Source organism: Tupaia chinensis, unplaced genomic scaffold (assembly GCF_000334495.1).
Source record: "Tupaia chinensis unplaced genomic scaffold, TupChi_1.0 Scaffold000023_1, whole genome shotgun sequence".
NCBI lineage: Eukaryota > Metazoa > Chordata > Mammalia > Scandentia > Tupaiidae > Tupaia > Tupaia belangeri.
In genome coordinates, this window is record NW_006159453.1 from 3861366 (window position 1) to 3870797 (window position 9432).

General features: G+C 44.0%; 1 protein-coding gene across 5 annotated transcripts in view; it reads right to left on the bottom strand.

The window, feature by feature from the left end:
• The window catches only part of LRRC8D (leucine rich repeat containing 8 VRAC subunit D), a 137036-nt gene that overhangs the window by 49405 nt on the left and 78199 nt on the right, over positions 1-9432 (bottom strand). The window lies entirely within an intron of this gene.

Sequence of the window (9432 nt, forward strand, 5' to 3'; positions counted from 1 at the left end):
GGGGAGGGGAGGGGAGGGGAGGAAAGGAAGTTAAATAAAATATTTCTTTAAAAAAAAGAAAAAGATAAAGGGTCATTTGCATTTCCTATGTCCTGAAAGTTAACACTCACAGATAAGCAAGAACAATACTTCTACTCTATGTTCCAGGGATTTTCCAAGCATTTCCTTTCATATCTTGAGGTTACTGATATTCAGAGCTATGCACATTCTGCATTATGCACTATTTGGGGGAAAAAAAAAAGAAGACCAGGTCTGCAATCATCAAAAGGTCTTAATTCTAAAAACCAACTACATGCCTCAGGCAGTCTTACACGAGATATGAATGCATCCAAATTGATACCGTAGGCCCCATGCAGCACAGACAAGCTTCTACTTATGGGAATATCGCTGTATTTAATCTAGAGAAGAAATGTATAATCTGGAACCCATAATTTCCAATATTTTGTTTTGTCCTGCAACAAATATATAATTCTCTTCTTACACTTTTGGTATACCTGTTTTTCTAGCTGTCTGAGCACAAAGCACGAAATCAGATGATTATTACAAAAAGTGCTAAGTTTATCTGTTAAATAACTGAAATTATAATGACAGTCTGGCCCACTGTCTTTCTGTTCCTTCTTTTCCTAATTTTTCTGGAAAAAGGTTATTTATTAATATTTCTCCCCTGAGCAAGTGCATGCAAGGGGAGAGGGGCAGTCCCTTCCACACGATCCATACATTGTGATGGAGCTCCAGCTGAAGCCACCCCCAGATTACAGGGGTGTATTCAGGAAGGTCCCTGGACAGGAACCCCGGCCTTCCCACATGGGTCAGCCCTTACAGTGTTGTGTTTTACTGCTACACCACTGTCTGGCCCCCTTCTGTTCTCTGAACATGCTAAGCGCACACATGTGTCTCCAAGTCTTTGCACTTGCTAGTTTCTCTAAGGCCTCTTCTTCCCCCAGACTGTCTCAGGCTCCTTTCTTCTCATCATTCATGCCGTCCATCAACCTCTTCAATGAGGAGTTGCCTGATTAGTCCCATTGATTTCACTGTCTTCAGAGCTTTTCTAACTATCTGAACGGCTCTTGTTTGTGGTTTGTTTGCTTGTGTATCTGTAAGTTGGCATGGTATCTTTTTTTTAAGAGAGAGAATCCTTGTACATCTCAATCCTCCTGCCTCAGTCTCCCAGCTGAGACTGTATCCGTGGGCCATCCTGTCCAGCTCTTCTGTTTTAGTCTCTTTTTTTTATTTAAAGACAGTGTTTCACTCGACATCCTCCCGTCTCAGCCTCCTGAGTCACTGGGTTTACAGACACATGCCACCGTACCTGCCCTTTAAGGTTGAAGGTAAGGCTTCAAACCCAGGCTTTCCAGAGGGCCCCAGACTGCAGAGCACAGCATCTCAGCAGCACACGCCCCCACGGCGGAGCCCGATCTTGTCTATTTGATCCACACCTTATTATCAGCACCTCGAACAGTGCCTGTCATACAGCAGATGTTCTGTAACTCTATATGTATTGTGTGACTAAATGAGTGAAAGAACAGATGAACCAGAAGTCAATAAGAAGTCCTAAAGAATCTGTAATTTCGAATAAACTTTGGTTGCCTGAACATTCCCTCTGTGCTATAGTGAGGAAAACTAGATGGTCTACTCTGATTCAGGAAACAATGAACAAAGTCGAACATAATAACCTGTGAATTTGGTTGAAATATCAGTAGAGACACTTCTTTTATAGATTTCTTATGGGTTGAACCAGTGCACCCGGAGAGTTAGACAATGCCGGGGGTGGAGAGTGGATGGATAGGTCTCTGGATGACCTTGGTCCTGCCCTATAACATGCTGTTACCAATTATTTGGAAAGTGAACATTTTTAAAGTTGCACAAAGCTGAAAAGGACAGGAAATGGGCTGGAGAATTGAATCAGCTATCATAAAGATCTCCATGGGTTCAAAAACAGGCTTAAGCCAACAAAGATCCCTATTTAATAGCGATCAGTTGAAAGACTGGTACATAATTTAAAAACGCAAAGAGTACAGAGATGGCGGTCAGAACACCTGTCTTAACGCCAGCAGCACCTGTGAAAAAGGCTGCTTTTATCCTTGCGAGCTTCATGCAGGGCAAACACGGGGTTTGGCTCCCAAAGATTTGATACAAGGTTGTGAAACCCAACAATGAAGCCCGTTCTGGGAGAATGAATCAGGGTTGTACAGGCACAAAAAATGATTTCATTCAAGAATAGCTTCTGAGCACTTATGATATGATGGGCATGATGCGTGGAACAGGAGCTGCGGAGGCCTGCTGGAGGAGAGAGAGCTCAGTTATTACCGGGGGTAGGCAGGACAAGGCAGAGGGGGCAAGCTGCGAGTTACAGAGGCAGAGGCATTCAGACACATACACAGGCCGGAGAAGGTTCTCCAGAAAAGATTAGGGAATGGATGCGCTACTTCAGGGATATTGTAAAAAGAGAAATGAAGAGCGGAGCCCAGTGCTGGGCACTCAGCAAGTGACCTAACAAGGCTGGGCACTAACTAGTGTTAGTAGTATAGACAGTAGTGTTATTGCGGTAGTTATTGAAAATGAATGCACCTTGACGGCTCCTTCTTAGAGCAGAACTCCAATTGACTACGTGCAGGAAGAATAACGCAAATACAAACGTCACCATTAGGCACACTGCAGTGGCAATTATTACAGGCGAACCTCACCAGTGGGTGCTAAAGTGAGTGGGCAAATGAGTGATGGGAAACATGCACAGTTTCAAAGTATCTTTCCACGAGATACTTATACAAAAGAAAACCAGTTACTTTCACAGTGGCCCGACAGACACACCCCAACCAAGGGCAGAGTCGTTATCAGCGATAAGCCACAGTGGCACCATGATGTCTTAGGATAACGAACTGGGAAGAGCACGTCACTCCTGCTGTATTCTTGTCAAAAATGGGAAACCCCAATCAATCCAAGACAGTACTAGAAAACCCAAACTGCACAAAACAACTAGTGAGTGTGCTCCTAGGTGTCAGCGTCATCAAGGTCAATGGAAAACTGAGGAGCCTATCACGAACTGGAGGGAGCTAAGGTCCGAATGCTGATTTCTAGGTTTCTGTAATTGTTCTGTAGTACGTGAGGCATTGATATCAGGCGAAGGTGGATGAGAGTATTTCAGAAATCCTTGTATTATTTCTGTGACTTTTCCTTAAACTTAAAAATATTTGAAAATCAAACATTAAAAAATAAATGAAGGGGGCCAAGTCGGTGGCATGGTGGTTAAGATGCTGGATCGCGTATAACCAAGTCTACAGGTTTGAATCCCAGACCCAGTGGCCTGTACGTGTGTGCATGCCCAAAACCCAGAAAGAAAAATGGAAGAGAAAAGATTGCTGCATGGCCATCTCCCTAAAGGATGATTTCTCATTTTCCTTCTGTCTCTGGTGAGACCATGGGCCCTATGGCAAAAAAAAAAAAAAAAAAAAAAGAGAACCAGCAGATGGCATGCAGATTCAGGTACTTGGATAGCACATGGCCAACTCTGTGGTTTGAGTCACAGACCCATGGCTTGAGAACGTGTGTACATGCTCAAAATTCTGAAAGGAAAATGGAGGACTAGAGATTGTAGGGTGGCCACTCCCCTGGGGGTGCTTTCTCACTTTCCCTCACTCTCCCCCTGTCCATGTCTCTCAGAGCATGTACCCTACAGCAAAAAAAGAAAGGAACGAAGAAGAGAAAAGAAAAAGGAAAAAAAAAAAAAAAAAAAAACCAGGCTGCACCTGAGCCAGGAACCAGAGATTATGCTGGGAGAGAAAGTGACTAAGGAGATGCTAAATCAGCCCCTTAGCCCTTTGTGTTTTGAGAGCTTTTTGTTATAGGGCACATGTGTTCACCAGAAAGAAATCACCACCCAGGTGGGCATGGCCACACCACAATCCCTTCTCCGTCATTATCCTCTCAGGATCTTGGGTACGCCTGTATCCAGCCTGTTTTAAGCTGCTGGGCCTGGGATTTGAACTGCAGTTGACCATGCGTCAGTCCAGTAACATAACCATTATGCCATTTGCTGGCCCCCAGCCCTGACTCTTTAATATCGGGACTCCTAGGCCAAACTGTATATGCAAGAAGACTGGATGGATGAGAGAGGACACAGAGCCTGAGGCTATCAATACTGGCAAGGCTGGCTCTAAGGAGGAAACTGGTGAGAACTGATGAGAGCTGTACTCAGGCTACAGCAAACCTGCTCTGGACGACTCAGCCCCGCTATCAAGAATATCCATCAACACAGTTTTGTAACAAGGAGGTCCCCCGGTTCCTGGATGTGGTACAGCCCTGTCCTGTGATGACTTTGCAGTCCTGGAGTCTTTGATTTTATTTCTTTAATAAGCACTTTAGAAACCTACTTACAGAAATGCTGCGAAGCTACTACCATGAGTCACAATACACCCTAGACGCAGATATTATTACTATCATACATTAATATGGCACATCGGTCACTAATAATCAACAGACCCACATTATTATTCACTGAAGTCCACGCTTCTTGCAGATTTCCTTGCTTCTTACCTACTCTTCTGCTCCAGGATCCCACATTACATTGTTGGTCTTGTCTCCTAAGGCTCCTCTTGGCTGTGACAGTTCCCTAGACTTACTTTCTTTTTGATGGACTTGACAGTTTTGAGGAGTACCAGTCAGATATTTGTGGAATGACCCTCAGCTGAAATTCGTTTCAAGTTTTTTCATGATTAGCCTGGAATGAGGGATTTTAGAGAGGATGCCCCCAGAGTTAAAGTGTCATTCTCATCACACCCTATCAGAATGAAATACTAACACATCTTACACAATTGGCATACATTAGCGTTCAGTCTGTGAGCTATGAAGTTGTATGGTTTTTTTTTTTTTTTTGAGAGGTTTTTGCTATAGGGCGCATGCGCTCGCCAGACAGACAGAGACAGACAGAGACAGGAAGGGAGAAATCACCCCCTCAGGGGGGATGGCCACGCTGCAATCCCTTCTCCTCCATTCTCCTCTCCGGATCTTGAGCACACACGCACATGCGCCCGGAGTGAGTTTAAGCTGCCAGGTCCAAGACTTGAACCATGGTTGACTACATGGGAGTACAGCGACATAGCCATTACACTAAGTGCTGGTCCCAAGTTGTATGGGTTTTGACAAGTGCACAATGTTGTGCATCCCCATGTGTCCCTTCACATCTTTCATGTCTCCTTCTGAGGGATCATATCATACTCTCAGACTATGGTCAGTCCACCCATCTCTAAGAAATCTGTATTAGCCAGGAAACTAGTTGCCTCCTAATCTGTATTAGCCAGGAAACTAGATAAGTGAGTTCTGCTAACATTACAAAGAAAATAAGAATAAGTAGGTGATAACTGAGGGCCCGAAATGTTCATCTAGGCCAGCAAATGGGAAGCTTTCAGTGCCATGCCACAGGGCTCTCTGTCCTGTCCTACACTGAAATCCATAATATTGTTGCAGAAAAAGTTTCTCCCTCTCCTCAAAGTCTAACTGTTTTTTTTTTTTTTTTTTTTTTTAAGAGAAGGATAGGGAGAAAAAGGAAAAAGACAGGTACCCCCAACAGGGCCTCACCATGCCATGATCTTCCCCCTCCACACTCCCAGCAAGCCAGGATCCCAGGCACATGGATGCACCTGGCATGTTCTGAACCAAGATCTGAGCCTGGAATTCCCATGTGGCTCCCGTATCCACAATGGTGGCCCCTGCCACTTGCACCACCAAGACTGGTTTTGATTTCACAAAGCTTAAGAGGATATAGCAAATGGCAGAGAAAGAGAATAGCAATAAAATACCTCTTCAGGTTCAAAGTTGGGCCCAAATAACAGGTTAGATTAGCAGTTTAATAATTGGATTCAAAAAAATTGAGGATACAGATCAGAGTGAAACTGACTTAACAGCTGCTAAATCTAGAAGACTTCAAATCAGCATACACCCATCATGATTTGGCATCACGTTTTAAAAACTGCCCCTTTTAAAGTGACTCCGATTATAAAGTTAGTTAACACTCAACAAAGAAAATGTGGCGATTAGACACAAAGAAGGAAAGGGAACAACAACAGATCAGATAGTTTTCTGACCAACTGTTAACACATCCGTCACTTCCCTCCACTCTCTCCTATGAATGAATGTGTGGTTTTCATTTTATAATGAAGTTATCATACCCCACAGGCATTCTGTATCTGACCTGGCTAACCTCATAAGCATATTCCCCTTGTTCTAAACAGGCTGTGTTACTGTCAACTTATGGACTGTGAATATACCATATGTTTTGAGCTTAAAAACTAGAGAAAATGTTTCCTCTCTCCCACCCTATTTTGCTTATTACTAAGTGCTCTAAAGTTTCAAAAAAGATGTCTGTATAATCAAGTGCTGTTAGAAAAAGAGACATTGCTACTACTGTGGTTTAATGAGCACTCACTTTATTGAAGGAGGAGAAATTTAACTGAGTGAGCTGAACTACAGGAGCTGCCAAAGCCTTCCACTACTTCACCTTCTAAGAAGAAATCTGGAAGAAAAAGAAAATCCTAAGTGGAATGCTAGCTCTTAGGCACCTATTACTACTCCTGCCTGGGCCTCTTGAGAAGAGCACCTCTCTGCCTTCAGAGTCTCTCCCATTCTTCAGAGACTCAAGAACTGGAGAGAAGAGAGCTGTTAGGATACAACATCCCTCCTAACTGCCATGGATGACGTCTAGAAAGTGGAAGAGCATTTCGATCAGTGAAATTTGTCATAGATGAAGTGTGACGAGAAACACATTCTCTCATTATTAGTCCTCTCCCTCCCTTCACCCAATTTTTCTTTATGGAGATAAAGATAATGGGATAGAAGGAAAAATGCAGGTCAGTGAGATGAAGTTTTGCAACGAATCAGAATAGTTTCACATTGTGAAGACTAAGCAAAATAGCATTTGTACACAGTCCAAGAAACATCGCATTACGGCTGGAGCCAACCCAGGCCAAGGAAAGCTGGGCATGGGTTCAGGATGACTTTTCACTATTCTGCCTCCACAGCCCACAAGGTTTCCTATGCCCGAGGCAGACAGAAGAGCACTTGGCCCTACACGGCGCTCTGCACCCGATCCTCACTCATGGCCCGGCATAATCCGTGTACTCCACCCAAGTGAACAGAGTGAAGGAGAGACCAGCCACATCACAATAAGGATTCCCTGATGGGTCTGGAAAAATGCTTCTTGATGTGCCTACACAGGAAACTTACTATTGCCTTTTTGCCCTTCCCAAACCCCCTAACTTAAACACGTCTTCCTCCAGGCAGATAAATACTCTGGGACTATCCTTACTAGGATGGATGATAGCATTGTGAAGTTAAAGTATTCCAACACTGTTGGAAAAGTAATGATCAAGACAAATACAATGGGATGAAGAAGGATATGTGCAAGACATGGATTTCCTCATAGCGTTTTGGAAGGAAGATGTGTTCCTCGGGCCTCGCATTTCTTCCATGACTTATTGTACAGGCATATTTTAAAATATGAATGATGCTATAGGCAGCATCTCAGGCAGGAAGAGCAGCATGAACAGACGCACACAGGAAGGACCGTTTTCCACATCCCGAAGGCTGAGGTGCCTCGTGTGACTGGAACAAAGCATTCACACTAAGGAGTGGTCCTAAAAAAGAAAGTCAAAGATTGAGCCAGATTTCAGAGGACACCCAATTCTGAAGGGAGTTTCATTTTATTGGTAGAAAGCGTGAGCTCATACACAAGACCATAAAACAGCTTTAGAAGGTGTAACCATACCCTGAGCTGGGAAAGACCTGGTAGGGATGGAGCGAGACAGGAGAATGGGACACTCAATGGGCAGGAAGTGGATTCCATAATCTGGCCAAGTATGGCCAAGCATGGCGTCAGCGAGACTAGGACAGAAGAGCAAATGCAATGTCTCCTAAGGAGAAATGGAGATGAGAACTGTGAGAGCCTGGGTCTGGTGGACAAAGGTCGCTGATGCCAAGATCAAAGAGTAAGTAAACAAGTGGATTGTTTTACCAATGACCAGTTATTGGGCTAACCCTGTAGCAACCCAGTTAAGAGTTGTGCATAGAAAACAGAAACTCACATGGCCAACTATGGTTCAAATCCCAGCCCTAGTGGCTTGAAAACAAGCCAGACATGTGTGCATGCATGTGAGCTCCAAAACTTGACAGGACAGAGAAATGTGGGACAAGGGATTGCAGTATGACCCTGCTCCATTGAGAAGTAATTTCTTCTTTCTCTCTCTCTCTCTCTCTGGCAAGTGGACATGCCCTTGGTCAATTAAAAGAAAAATTAAAAAAAGAAAAACACACTGTGTGTCTGTGCCTGCCCTAAATCCTGATGGGATGCTGACATGGAAGAAAAAGGATTGCAGCATGACCATGCCCCATGGCGGGAGAGAGAGTTCTCCTCCCTCTGTCTCTCACATGGCTACATGCGCCCTCTGACAATTAAAAATGTGCACTTCTCTGATTCAGGCTGTATCTAAGAAGTTTGACAAGGCTAATTACTTTCCATCATTAAATCAACTTGGAGAGGAATTCCCATTCCAGTGTGCAATGAGAAAGCAGGGTCTTAGAGCCACGAAGCACTACGCTGAAGGTCACCCAGGTGACAGGCCTTGCGAACTCCATGGCTCTTATCCATGCCATTGCTTCCGCAGTGTCAGGGCTTGAAAAAACAAGCAGCCCGCTCCTCCCTGTCCTCCCAAGCCCTCCCCTAAATAAATGCATCCCCTAAATGCCTGCTACCTCCCTTTTTTACTCTGATTAGCTGGAATATAATATATATGATTTCTGACACTGGATGTGAAGATACGTGGCACTTGAGAGTGCTCAAATGCTGAACAGATGTTAGGTATTATTTTTATTATTATGTGGGTGTTTTCCTTCAGTGACTAATGCCAGGAAATAGAAAAGGCTCCATTACACACACAGTCTACCTCGTCGACAGCCCACCCAAAGGCTTACTGTGAGATCATTTTCCTTTCTACGAAGATATATAGAACAAACAAAGAATCTGTGTTCCGCGTTTGGGATACTTGCAGAAAGCCCATCTGCAAGCTGAGGTACAGGCTGCAGCCCCAGCTCCGCCAGATGCCGTTCAGTGATGTGCCCTACTTTCTTCAGCAGCGAGGAAGGGAAACGAGGTTAACCCGAAACACTCTAAACTAGCTCATTTGCTTTCCTATAAACTTTGCCCACAACTCTCTGTAAGAATGAGGAACAAGCCGTGGATCAAATTACCCCATTCTCTCAGGACCAGATGCCCTACCTGAGCTGGATACTGACAGCAGGTAGCTGTCTGGGCTTTCAGGAAATGTCCCGCTTTTCTTTCTTTCTTTTTCCTTCTTCTTTTATTTTTTAACAGAGAGGTTTTTTTTTTTTTTTTTTTTTTTTTTTTTTTTTTTCTTTTGGGGGTTTGTGCTCCTCGTGCAGACAGAG